This window comes from Pezoporus flaviventris, unplaced genomic scaffold, assembly GCF_033815535.1.
Source record: "Pezoporus flaviventris isolate CSIRO_AGI_PZ_B2104156 unplaced genomic scaffold, CSIRO_AGI_Pfla_v1 ptg000015l, whole genome shotgun sequence".
Classification (NCBI taxonomy): Eukaryota; Metazoa; Chordata; class Aves; order Psittaciformes; family Psittacidae; genus Pezoporus; species Pezoporus flaviventris.
In genome coordinates, this window is record NW_026892563.1 from 26,723,787 (window position 1) to 26,736,148 (window position 12,362).

Below are 12,362 nucleotides of genomic sequence, written 5' to 3' on the forward strand. Positions count from 1 at the left end.
GGTGAAGTCCAGCCAAGAATAGCATGTGTTTCCTCCTCTGCATCTAGCACAACTGCAGCTAAGTGGTTGCTTATGTTCAGAAATGAATGAAACATTCAATTAAAACAAGAATCTTCACTGACGTGACCACTGCTGTTTAATCGTTACACAAAATAGCCTTGTCTTGCCCAAGCATGCCTGGCTCTTTAAGGATAATGGAGACAGTACAGTGTTTGGATAGCTATTTTTCCTGAAAAATGGGGAGGGTGTGCCTGTGTGAGGGCATGTTCACAAGAGCATTAGCCCAGAAAGAAATAGGTACATCTGGAAAGAGCATAATCCAGGTTGCCAGACTCTGGCACTGCCATGAGAAATAATCCTTTCTCAGGAAAGTACCAAAATGTGGCTGTCTGGTTTGCCCACAAGTATCTGGGCATTTTTCTTGGCAGGCAGGGGTACTGGCAGTTATCTGCATTTTGATTCCTGACCCAACTAGTGTCTGTTCTTTCTTTGCTGAAGATGGAAGGATACGCCTGTGGTTAAATCACTGGCCTAGGGATTAGGCAAAGTGGTTTCTACTTAGATTTTAGTCTGCATCCTTGGCCAGGTCACTTAAGAATTTTGAAAAGTGCTCAGCACCCACAAACAGGATCAGATTTTTCAAAAGCTCTCTGCTTCCACTGAGGCAGTGACCAGATGATCAAAAGAACTTTTCTGAAAATTTGGCTGCTGGTGTCATTGAGAGCGCTACTGGGTGCTGAGGAGTCATGAAAATCTGGTTCTCATTAAGGTGCCCAGATGGGAACCAAGATCTCCAACTAGCCCCCATCATGATGGGAAGACACCTGAGAATCTGGCCAGAAGTGATCTCTTGAAATGCTACACCAGCAACTTTCTCTGTGCCTCAATTTCCTCTAAATGAAAGTGATGTTGCCAGAGTCCTTGTAAGGATAAATTCATTAATCTACTGTATGTGATGTACTTGGATGCTTCTGCAGCCAGGAGAGGGAGGTGAGGCGTATGCAGTGTAACATCTTTCCAGACATACCAATCATCTGTGTAAGCAAGTGTGTTAAAGGGGCTGGAGTAGGAGTCCAAGAGTCAGCTTCACTCTATGTACAATTTGCAAGTCTTCAGGTTCAGGAGCTGCTGCTCTTCATCTTAAACCCTTGTTCATGAGTCAGGGCTCTGCCATGCTAGGGGATGTAACCGATCAAAAAGACTCACCCTGAAAAACCTTTGTGTTAAACAAAGTAGGACAGGGAGAATATATTGAAAAAAAAAAAAAAAAGATAAAGCTGTTCCATTCAGCTGTTTGCCTTCTGAACTCCCTGCCTGTTGGGTACAGTAATTTTATAATTTTCTTTCCTCACATGATATTCCTTTCCATTCCCACTAAGGCACTTGGTATTCTGGGGTAGTTTTAGACTGTTAGAATTTCAACTTCACAAGATTGGTTACTCTCCTTATACTAGATAGGCACATACAGTAATATTTTTTTCGCAGGTGTTTGGGGTTGTTTTTGTTTTAAGACCAGGGAACACTAACTTCAAAATGGACATTTATATATATATTTAACTTACAGTGGCCTCAACTTTGCTTCCAGATGGGGAAATCTGAAAGGTCCCAAGCCTCCCATGGTGCACACTGGAGCAGCCTTCCTTCTCTTTCTAAGCAGCCTCCCCTCACATGATGCAACATTTTCATTCCAGCTGAGAGTGGGGGCTCTCCCTCTTCCCTCCTTCCCCCCCTCCTTTTTAGCCTTCCAGCACTGTCCACATCTGTGCAAGCTAATGCTACCCAGATCCTTCTCAAATGGGCACTGAGGGCTGGCACGCAGAAGCAAAGCCCCCAGGCTGCATCTCTGAAACCCAAGAAACCTCAAACGCATTGTGTTTCCGTAAATGCTCCTCAGCTGACTGGGCTGTGGGGAATTTCTGCTCTTCCCAACCCTTGCCTCTCCTTTGGCAATGAGGTGCAGACTTTCAATCAACTTTCTGACTGCCTATGTGCAGAAATGGTATTAGCGTTAGAGTGAAACCACAACATGAGGGGCCCTGCCTGGCTGACGAGGAGCCCCTAACCACAGCTGCCCTTGGCCCAGGCCTTGCTTGCAGCCCAGCAAGGGTGAGCCGTCACCACCCCGTCGAGCTACGGCACCTTCCTTCAGGGTTGCAGTGGCGATGGCGCGGCCCAGCTCGGGCTGGGCTAACGCGGGTTCGCGCCGTGGCCGTTACTGGCTCAGGTGCCTAACAGCCGCTTCTTTTACAGCGTTCTAAACAAAAATGGGGGTTTTGGGGTTTGTTTTTTTTTTTAAAGTAGAACACAACATTATAACTAAATTGAATTCACTGACAAAAAACCCTGGTATCTTGACAGCTTTTCGGCATCAGGTACAACAGTTCATGTTTTTCTGGTCTCACAGACTTATGAGCAGTTGAGCAAGCAAAAATATTTTCCCTCATCATCTTTGGTGGCAGGAAGGAAGTGTTGTTGTGTCATGAGCAGCAAAACCTGTGGTGGTCTGTGGTGTTGAGTGCCCCTGAAAACACCAAGTTACTCGGCTTCATCTCTGGTGGGAGCTGAGGAAGCAGCTGTGTCATGGATGCAGTCATTTTGAAGGGTAAGGCTGTGTGTTTTGAGTGTCCATCAAGTTAAAATTCCAGCTCTCAAAATATGGTTGATGAATGGAGCATTGAATCACAGAATCACAGAACTGTCTGGGTTGGAAAGGACCTTAAGATCACCCGGTTCCAACCCCCTGCCATGGGCAAGGACACCTTTCACTAGAGCAGGTTGCTCCAAGCCCCGTCCAACCTGGCCTTGAACACTGCCAGGGATGGGGCAAGCCACAGCTTCTCTGGGCAACCGTGCCAGTGCCTCTCCAAAAAGGTTTCTGTTCACTTATTTTTTAAACACTGATTTTCATGAGTTAAACAGTAGAAAGTCAAAATCACATGTAGCAGAGAAAATGTCTCTCAGCAGTCACAAATTGAATTTGCTTTGCTTGCGTTTCCTTTTGTACTGTGTTCTTGAGAGCATTCAGCATATGAGTGACAGATGTGATGTTGAAAAAAGGGTGTTTCAAAAAGAATAAGATACTCATTGCAAGTGAATTCTGAACTCAGTGTAGGGCTGGAGTTTGTTCTTGAAATCTGAATCTAAGAGCTTTCTTGCCCTGACTGTGGAACAGAGATAATGCCATAAGAATCACATGCCAAAACTAACTGGTAGCTTGGATTTTAGATACTGAGTATTGCAACTTGCTTAAAAGCAATCTAGAAGTGAAATGCAATGAAGGTGATATTACAAAAGACAACTGAGCCAAGTGGAATTACTTTAAACTACAACTTTAAAGCCATCTGATAATTTTATAGCAGTACAAAAATAAAAAAATTACTGCTGAAATGAGTCTTTAATCAAGCAGCAATCTTTAATATTAAACAGTTTTCTTTATTTCCAGGATAGTATGAACAGTGTTTTTAGCTGAGGCTAGTAATGCAAGCTCAAGGAACAGTCGTAAAACTTTCCATGTTTCCTGATGTAGTAAGTTATGCCCAGATCTCCAAAAGATAATAATAGACTGTAGGAGTTCCTAAGCATAAGAACTAAGAAAACCCCTGTTTGGACTTACTGGCATCAACCTGCTAAACTGAGCTATGCTGGTTGGAACTGGAGAAGAGCAGGAATTCCTGTAACAGGCACAGAACATCCAACTACTGCACCTTTTCTTTTGTGGAAGACAGAAATCACTGCTGCATCTTCACCTATATGCACATACAGAAAATCACTCTGGAGATCTTACTGCCCAGACTTGCATGTAACTTGTATGCAGAGTAAGAACTCAGTAATATCATGACCACCTTCATTCATCACCAGAGCATATTTTTGGAGCTATTCAACCAGAAGGCTGGAATAGAATGGGCCAGAATCCTTCCAGTTGTTGCCTTGTTAATTTGTGTTGAGAATTACAACTTAATAAATAGGCAGGGTAGCTCTTGTGAACTGACATTCAGCCTGTGAATTCTGTATTATAGTACTGAGTCTTGTCCAGTAATCTACAGCAGCATATCAGAAATTGTACCCACAAGTATTTCAGTCTTGGAATACATTTGAATGAAGCCAAATAATGATTACAGCTGTTTTTGAACACACAGCTAGATTTTGCTAAGCTCTGCCCACCCTCAGCAAAAGTCTTTCCATTCATTGGAGAGCTTGTGCTCTGTTTGAGCGCTCTTTTTTTATCCTAAGTTGACCAGAACTTGGCTTTGGCCCTTTAAATCCTTCTCCCTATCAACTCAGCAACCACAGAGGCAGTTTATTACTGAAAAGAAATCTTAGAATCAGTTTTGGCCAGCATTGTCTTGGAAAGTTCATTTTATTAACATGGTTTTGATTTTATTTCAAAAACACTTTGACAAGCACTGACATCTTTGGAACCAGTAAAGCACAAGAGACTTACTCCTAAAGGCCTAAGCTTTGCATTTTTCTGCAGCAAACAATGTGATGTGCTACTATGGTAAATTCAGTTCAAGCCACTGACTGAAAGGAAATAAGTACTGAGTGTTCTCTTTTTTCCTTCATTTTCTAAAATACGTTTTGTGTGAATGCTAGTGCTTGTGGGATGTACTTGCTTAACTACTCATCGCTTATTTGCTTTTTTATCTAAAGTGTGACAAATATATCAATACTGGCAACATAAACTTCCCTTACAAGTCTTCTTTTATTGCTCAACATTGACCTTAAGTAACTACCTCTTGACTTTTTGCTGAGATTTGCCAATAAGGGTCCTAGTTACGTGTTTTATATTCCTGTTCATCAACTGAGAGTTGTTCTAAGATCACCTAATTCATTTACAAAGAAATTCTGGGAAATAGCTGAGCGGGTTTTTTTTGTGTGTGGTGTTTTTTTCTTTTTTTAAGGCATGCTGAAAGAGAGTTTCTGGTTTCTGAGCTACATAGAAGAGCCTTGTTGTGATATTCTGCATTCACGGGAGCTCCACACATGGTGGGAATAATGGAAGGGCAAAACAGAGGTAAGTCATGTGCTGGGATAAGCAGACTTGACTGAAGAAATCTACCAGTGGTAAGTGGATAGTATTTGGTGTGTGTCCCTGGGGCTTTGCCATCTTCCAATCTGTCCCTTTGGAAATTATGTCGAGTAATTAAGAGACAGTGTAAGCATCTCCATTTCAGGGGCTGTAGTGTATTTTATATATATGGTGTTGTTTCACATCATAACACTGGGTTTTGTTAGAAACTTATTTTGCTGTCTGGAATTTTAAATTGTGAAAATGGCCAAATGCACTGCTTGAAGTTCCCTAGGCAAGCCCACAGTGAGCTACTGTCCACTTCTTTCTTTCCTTTCAGAGAGAAGAATGCAGCAGTATGTTGGTCTGGAAAGAGTAGCTGCTTTTTTAGTCATCAGGAAACATATGCTGCAGATGTTTCAGAAATCTGGCTTTTAATATAGCTTTGATATCTAGTATGTCAAGTTATGACTCATTCTCCCTTTAACAGAATACGTTATGTGTATCCTATATGTTGCTGTGATGGATACTTAGGAACTGAAGTGAACTAGCATACCTGTGATCCAGGAGTATGTTATTTTCAGTACTATGGATATCTATTTAAAATAGAAATTCTTTCTTAAGTCTGGAGTATCTTTTTTTCATCTCAGCTTTATTTCAGAATGACTGCATAAATTGTATGACCTGTTTCTCCAGCTGCATAACCAGATTATATAGGCCTTTCCCTACAAGAATGGAAAAGAACTTTTTTAGGTTCTTTTTGTTTTGGTTTGTGATTTTTGTGATTTTATTTTTTTAGGGAAGTGTTTAGGGGATTTTGTGGTGGTTTTTTGAGTTGATGTCTTCTTGCTGGAATCATTCATCTGATTTTTTTTTGTAAATGTGGAGTTCTCAGAAGCTGACATTCTGAAGTGTTACAATTTGGGATTGCCGAGAATGTTGTCACAACTGGCCAGCTGTCTCTTAAACTCAGTGTAATGAACACATACACACTTTTCTTGGAGAGGTGGAAAGCCCAAGATGTGCATATGGTGTGTAACAGAAGGATACTCTAGCTGCTTGGTATTATGAATGGCATAGCTGCTAGCATGCTTCTTAAATCCTAAGTGGAAAGTTTCTTACCTCCCAGGAATTCCATATTACTTTTGAATGCCCTCATGTTGAACTCAGTGTAGTTGTTGATGAGACCCTATAAAGAATGATGTCCACTTACGTGCACAGACACCACAGTCATCAGTTTACAGCATGCAAGCAGCACTGGGAATAGAATTTAAGACCTTCGCCTCCGCAAACACAGCTGCTCATCTGGCTATAGGCTTTGTAGCCAGCAGAGGGAACTGATAAACGCTCTCATAGGGCTGCTTTATATATGTTTTTCTAACCAAGAGAGGGCACTGACTCTCACTCACTTTTGAAAAGGGTCTGTTACAAGTCACCCCTCAACAGTTTCACCTGCCATTCAAGAACAAACATGCTTACATTCATCTTGCTTTTGCTATAAAATACGGACTTGCATGAAGTTGTTTTAATCACCAAAAGATGCCCCTAGACTACATCGTGATATTAATCCCCTGCAGTGCAATTACGAGACATTAAATTCATTACACACCAAGACAATTACAGAAACACATCCAACATTTCAGGAGTACAGAGAGACCAAACACAATTGTTTACTGATGTGTACAGAGAATAGGCACAGTTATTGCACAAGACCCACAAAAAGCTTCAGAACCAGGACGCACCAATATATTTTTAAACACACATCGCTCCACAACTTTTGCTGAAGGAGAATTCTGTTAGTATAAATAATAGATCTCACTTTCTGGACGGAATGCCACAAAAAAAGCAACATCACTTGCACAAAACTCTAGAAAATGTAAATGGCAAAAGTAAGAAACTTTTGTACATTCAAATACAGGTACTTGTTGGTTTTAATCAGATAGAACCATCTCTAACGCTTTTTGTCTTTTCTTGTTCCTTGCTACAATAACTCAATTGAATCACTGCTCTTTTAGAAACTTGACTCTAGTGAAAAGTAAAAATTATCTCCCTGTAGAAAGAAAGAATGCTCAGCGTAGAATAACTGAAAGGCAAAAATAGCAAGGGAAAATACAGCGATATTTTAAAGTTTCAAGGATAAAATTTAATCTTTCCTTCCCTGAGATATATGGAAAGACGTACAATAAACAGAAATTTCTGCCTTGTAGATATGCTCATGAATGTATAAAAATTGTGCTACCTTCTATGGTAGGTAGTGACAGGACAATTTTTAGAATCTATTCAATGTTTCATACAAGACCTACATGAATAACTTTGCTTAAGCAGTAAAGAGATTTTCTTTGAGCTCTTTGCTGCTACTGAGTTACCAAGACTGAATTCTTAGTCAGATGTTGCCCACTGTTTCTGGTTCATAGCAGTGGACCTCAGTTTGCTTATCCTTCCAAGAGTGAACTGGTCTCCTTTAACCACAGAGGATAAAAAAGAGGTGGTCATTTGGTTGATTGATTATTTACCACCTCCAAGAATGATTGGCAAATCCTATTATGGGTTTGTAAAGGGTTTCATAGGAAGTTCAAAAGTGTTAGGAGGAAATTACCTCTCAAGATTTGGCACTGGAATTCTCCCTGCTCCTTCAGCCCTAAAGAGTCTTGCAAAGACAGACCAGCTGCAAAGGGGTGTGCTTTATAAGGCTGAATACAAAACGAAGCATGGATTGAAGTGCTAGACTGAAACCTGGAAGCTAAATCTGACTCTCTACCATGTATTTTCACTGTGACCATAAGAAAAACTGTCCATGTATTTAATATCAGTATGGTCAGAGAAAAATGTGTTTTTGCTTCACAGAGAGGCAAATAAATTCATGAAGATCAGAATGTCTCACAAGCAGTGGTATTGGCAGGCCTATGGAGAGATAAGCAGACAGTGATGTGTTTATCCTGTGTGTCTAAATACCTAGTATAACACTTTTGACAGCAGTTGGAGTTGTACTAGTGGCTTAAGTGCCACCAGTATAACTTAAGTGGCTAAATGCACACTTAAAGAACCTAAGTGCAACTGCCAGGAGAAATGGCTGAGCATACCTGCTTAATTCTGAACTGGTCTGTGGCTGAAAAAATAGTACAGTCTCTACCTTTTGCTTTTTTAAAGTGTTATGGTCATTACTCAAAAAAAATCTAAACTCCTTGTTCTTCTGCTTTTTCTTTTTTTTTTTTTTGATCGCAGTTGTAGCAGTATTTTAAGATGACAGTATTTTTATCTTAGTATCTGTATGCGTTGATCTTATAAAAAGGAGTTACAGATCAGCACAGAAGTCAATAAATGCATTCCTAGACATCTAAGTTCTCTTGGAGACCTGCTGGGTGCAGTTTCCCTTCATCCCCTGCTGTAGAGTGATGCTAAGCTGAATTATCTACTCAGCCTAAGAGAGAAATTGCTCAGAGGAGATTCTGATCGTAATTAAACACGTTCCTTTGAATAAGGTTTTTTAAATATGTCCTGCAATCCATTTTGCAGATGCCAGCACATCAAATTTCAGAGCAGGCTTTAATAAAAGGTATTTTGCTATATACACATTTCTTGTGTATAATGACAAATGCAATTTTTAATGTGTTGGGGTTTTTCTTTCCTTGAAAATTGCTCTGTTAGAGATTTTGATTTATCTGATAGATTAAAATACTGCGTGAACAGTGAGGCCTTATTGCCAGATTGTAGACTTAAATTCTGTATGCATTACACTTTAAAATCACATATCTGTGTTTTACAAGAGGGGTGTTTATAAAGATGGAAGGTAGGTTTGCTATGAAAATAAGATATTAACTAAGGAATGAAATTTTGTAGCTTAGAGATAAGACAAGAGTTATGAGGAAAACAACTGCTATTCCTGTCTCTTAAGGTCAGTTTATATGGTTTACCTGGATGCAAAAATAGTTTTACTGTAAGCCTGCTTTAGAAAGCACTGCACTTTTTTTTTTCTTTAATAGTTGCATTTGTGGTGGTTTGTTGTGTCGGGGGTTTTTTTTGTTTGTTTTTGGGTTTGTTGTTGTTTTTTTTTTTTAATACTTATGTAATCTTCCAGGAAATTAGTTGAAGGCAGCATTTTCAGTGTTTTTTTTTCCCCCCATTATTTACAATAGGTAACATGCAAAATAAAGAAAAACTTTTAGATAAAATAAGCAGGAAAAGGCAATTTGAGCAGAGTTTTGCTGTTATACAGTACTGTAGCTTAAAATGTTGCAGCTGATGTGAGTACAGCTATATGTGGACATAATTTATTTTTAGAAAAGACTTTATTTGGGGAAGAGCAAAAAAAAAAGTCAATTTAGAAAGAGCATTGTTTGCCTACCAAGAAGAAAATATCACTCAACTGCAGAATGTATTACATAGTGTACAAAAGAACAATTTAGAGACAGCATTCACTACTTGCTTTCAGTAGTTCATACTTTTCCTCCTCTCTGAGCACTGGAGAGAGGCATTCTAGGATTAGGATTTCTGTGATGGAATTTCTTTAAACAGGTGACTGTGTGTTAAAAGTGCAGTGACTCACACAATGTGAGAAACTGGGACTATTCACAAGTAGGTTAATCTCTGAGGATGGACAGATGAATAAAGTGCAAATACAGTTATGAAATCACACTTTGTTTCAACCGTTCCAGTAGCTGTCTCTGAGGCACTTAACTATTCCTTCTTCTAGCATTAGGAATGCCTATGTAGGCAACTGTAGATAAAATATAATTCAAACTGATCTAGAAATTTCATAGACACACAAGGTCTGTTGTTCCAAGAAACAGAACTTTGCTTGTGAAATGTGTACTTTAAAACTGTTTGGTGCCAGATAGTGAATTCCATCAGCCTAATTACTGTACTTCTGTGAGGGCTTAAGCTTCATCAGACTTTTTATAAAGGCAATGAAACCTGTGAAGATACACTTCAGTCACAAAATTCTCTCAAGCTGCCTAGTAAATAGTAATAAAAACCAATTCCTTCCTTAAATTAGCTCTAAGTGGTTTTTTTTTTTGGGGGGGGGTGTTGTTTTTTTTTTTTTTCCTCCCTTTCTGTTTTTCCCCTCCCCTCAACCAGAATTTAAGGAAGCTTTAGAGTGTAGTTTATTTGATAACTTTGGCTGGACTGAGAAGGAGACTACTAAGAGGGGTAATGAATTGTTAGATTTGATCTGGGTATACTGATTTCTTAAAATCAATCAAAAACGGAGAGACCTTTTTCCAGCCACACAGTTTCCCAGCAAGGTCTGTTTTTATTTCATTGCTAAACCAACAGACTATTACTAACTTAAATGTCAGATGACACTACATCTGAAAAAAAAAAAAGAAAGCGGGGGGGGGGGGGGTGGGGGTGGAAGCCAGCAGCACCACCCAGCAAGGCAGTGCTGGAGTTCACATTGAGACTTCCTCACAATAGCTGGTTAGATCAGAAACCTGAAGTAGCAGTAATCTTACCTTGAGTATACAAGATCCAAGGAGAGAAGATCACTGGCTCAAAACAGTGGAGGACTGAGAAAGTGCTCTGATCTGCTGCTAGTAGCATGCACTTGGCTTTTATGTGCAGGTGGGAGGAGCTGCTCCTTACGGTAGGTGGGCAGTGAGGATAGCAGGCAGACAGCTTTCAGAAGGCATTGTAGAATAGGTTTTTGCTCTTTGGGGAGAAGAGGAGAGAGGGAGAAAAAGGAAGCTGGATCGCGTTTACAGGAGAAATAGTGATGGATTTATTTGTTGGGGTTTTTTCTTTAAATATTTAGTTATGTAAAGATTTTTCTACTGTGTGTGTTCCTTAATCTCTGAATTATTCCAGTTACAGTCACAGTTACTGTACAATCACTGTTACATTAGTTACTACTAGGTCTCACTTTGTCTTTTGGAAGAATTTTTATAGCAGTGAGATACAAAGGCTGCTGTTTCATTTTCTAAGAAGGGAGAGCTATGAAGAAGCAGCCCTTGATCCTAGAAGTTGTTTGTTTACTCTGGGATTGAACTTCCTTTTTATTTCAAATGTCTACTAGATCTCAGCTCTGGAATCCTCCTAAGTTTCCATTGTGCTGAGCTACTCAGCTTTTCGTTGACGCAGCTGTAACATGTTCCATCTACACACTGACTTTCTAGCACTTTAGAGCAGTTTTATTGTTCCCTGTGTCTGAGTTCTAAACAATTTTCCCAACTGGTATTCTCAAAAGGCAAATGTATCCAAAAAGACAAACCAGTAGAAATATGCATTCCTGGTGGTTTCTGTGTAAAATTACTCATTGTTCATTTTAACTCATTCATTGCTTTCAGGGCACTGAGAATGGATGGCACAGTGTCCAGACACTGGCTCCTGCAGGTGAAAGAGACCTTTGTACCCATCTGGAATACACGAATTCTGTATTTCTGTGTGTCCCTACACAAGGCATCTGGGCCTGTATTTTTTTTTTGTCGTAATATATGAGTAAAACCTATATCATATTGGAACATTAGTGAGTGGAGGAAGTTAGAAAGAACAGGAAGGGGGCAAGGACTGGTATGAAATCAAGGGTGAGGTTAGAGGTACATACTGATTTAAAACCAGACAGAAAAATGAATGAGAACCTGAGTTCACAGAGTTGAGATAAGCAAGTTTGTAGTGAAGGTAACAGAGAGGCGATATGATATATGCTGCTTCTTGCACTAAAGGGCCAAACTGGTCAGTGGACAAAGAGGTATAAGATGCTTATAAAATCTGGGAACTTCTCTCAATATCCTGACTTGACTCTCAGTGTTAGACTCTTGTGTCAATATTTTAATATCTGAATATATATATGCTATGATCACTGTAAATAGCTCTCGAGTCACAAGATATTTATGATGGGAAAGATTATGAAGACTTAAGATAGATTCAGAGTAACCTTTCCTTCCTTATCTTCTTCTGTTCTCTTTACCATGAGTGGTATTTTTGGTTTTGGGTTTTGGTTTTTGTTGTTTGTTTTTTTTTTAATGTAGTACTGAGCTTATCAGAATCATAGAATGTTTTGGGTTGGAGGGGACCTTAAAGATCATCTAGTATCAACTCCCCAGATACTTAGTTGCATTCAACTTTATTTGGTTTTGTCTTTTTAGAAAGAGGCTTACAAATCAATTGCCCATCAACTTGAATGTCTGTTAGGTGGTAGAAGTAGCTGCCTAACCTTGGTGATACTTAAAACTGTCAAGCTGGAGAAAGGACTGGCTAATTTTGTTACAGGTATCATGTTGCTATTAGGTAGGGCAATTCTACATTATTGCAACTGATTGAGGAAAAAAATGTCATGTTATTTTGTTATTTCTGCAGCACTCAATGTATTTTTAAAGTTGTCATTAAGAAATGAGTTTCAGTTCTGACAAGATTACTG

General features: G+C 39.5%; 1 protein-coding gene and 2 long non-coding RNA genes across 4 annotated transcripts in view; 2 read left to right on the forward strand and 1 right to left on the reverse strand.

The window, feature by feature from the left end:
• Positions 1 to 10,584, reverse strand: part of COL8A1 (collagen type VIII alpha 1 chain) — an 83,689-nt gene extending 73,105 nt beyond the window's left edge. Inside the window, exon 1 of one of the 2 annotated variants that reach the window (XM_061453875.1) lies at positions 10,462 to 10,584. The gene's annotated coding sequence lies outside the window, so the exon portion shown is untranslated. The remainder of the gene's footprint in view (positions 1 to 10,461) is intronic. The other variant, XM_061453876.1, reaches the window with a different exon arrangement.
• LOC133269515 (uncharacterized) lies at positions 4,924 to 8,580 on the forward strand. Its single transcript, XR_009743482.1, has 2 exons — positions 4,924 to 5,014; positions 5,670 to 8,580. It is a non-coding gene; the product is annotated as an uncharacterized LOC133269515 (long non-coding RNA).
• The window catches only part of LOC133269514 (uncharacterized), an 85,239-nt gene continuing 83,333 nt past the window's right edge, over positions 10,457 to 12,362 (forward strand). The window contains exon 1 of the long non-coding RNA XR_009743481.1: positions 10,457 to 10,592. This is a non-coding gene — a long non-coding RNA (uncharacterized LOC133269514). The remainder of the gene's footprint in view (positions 10,593 to 12,362) is intronic.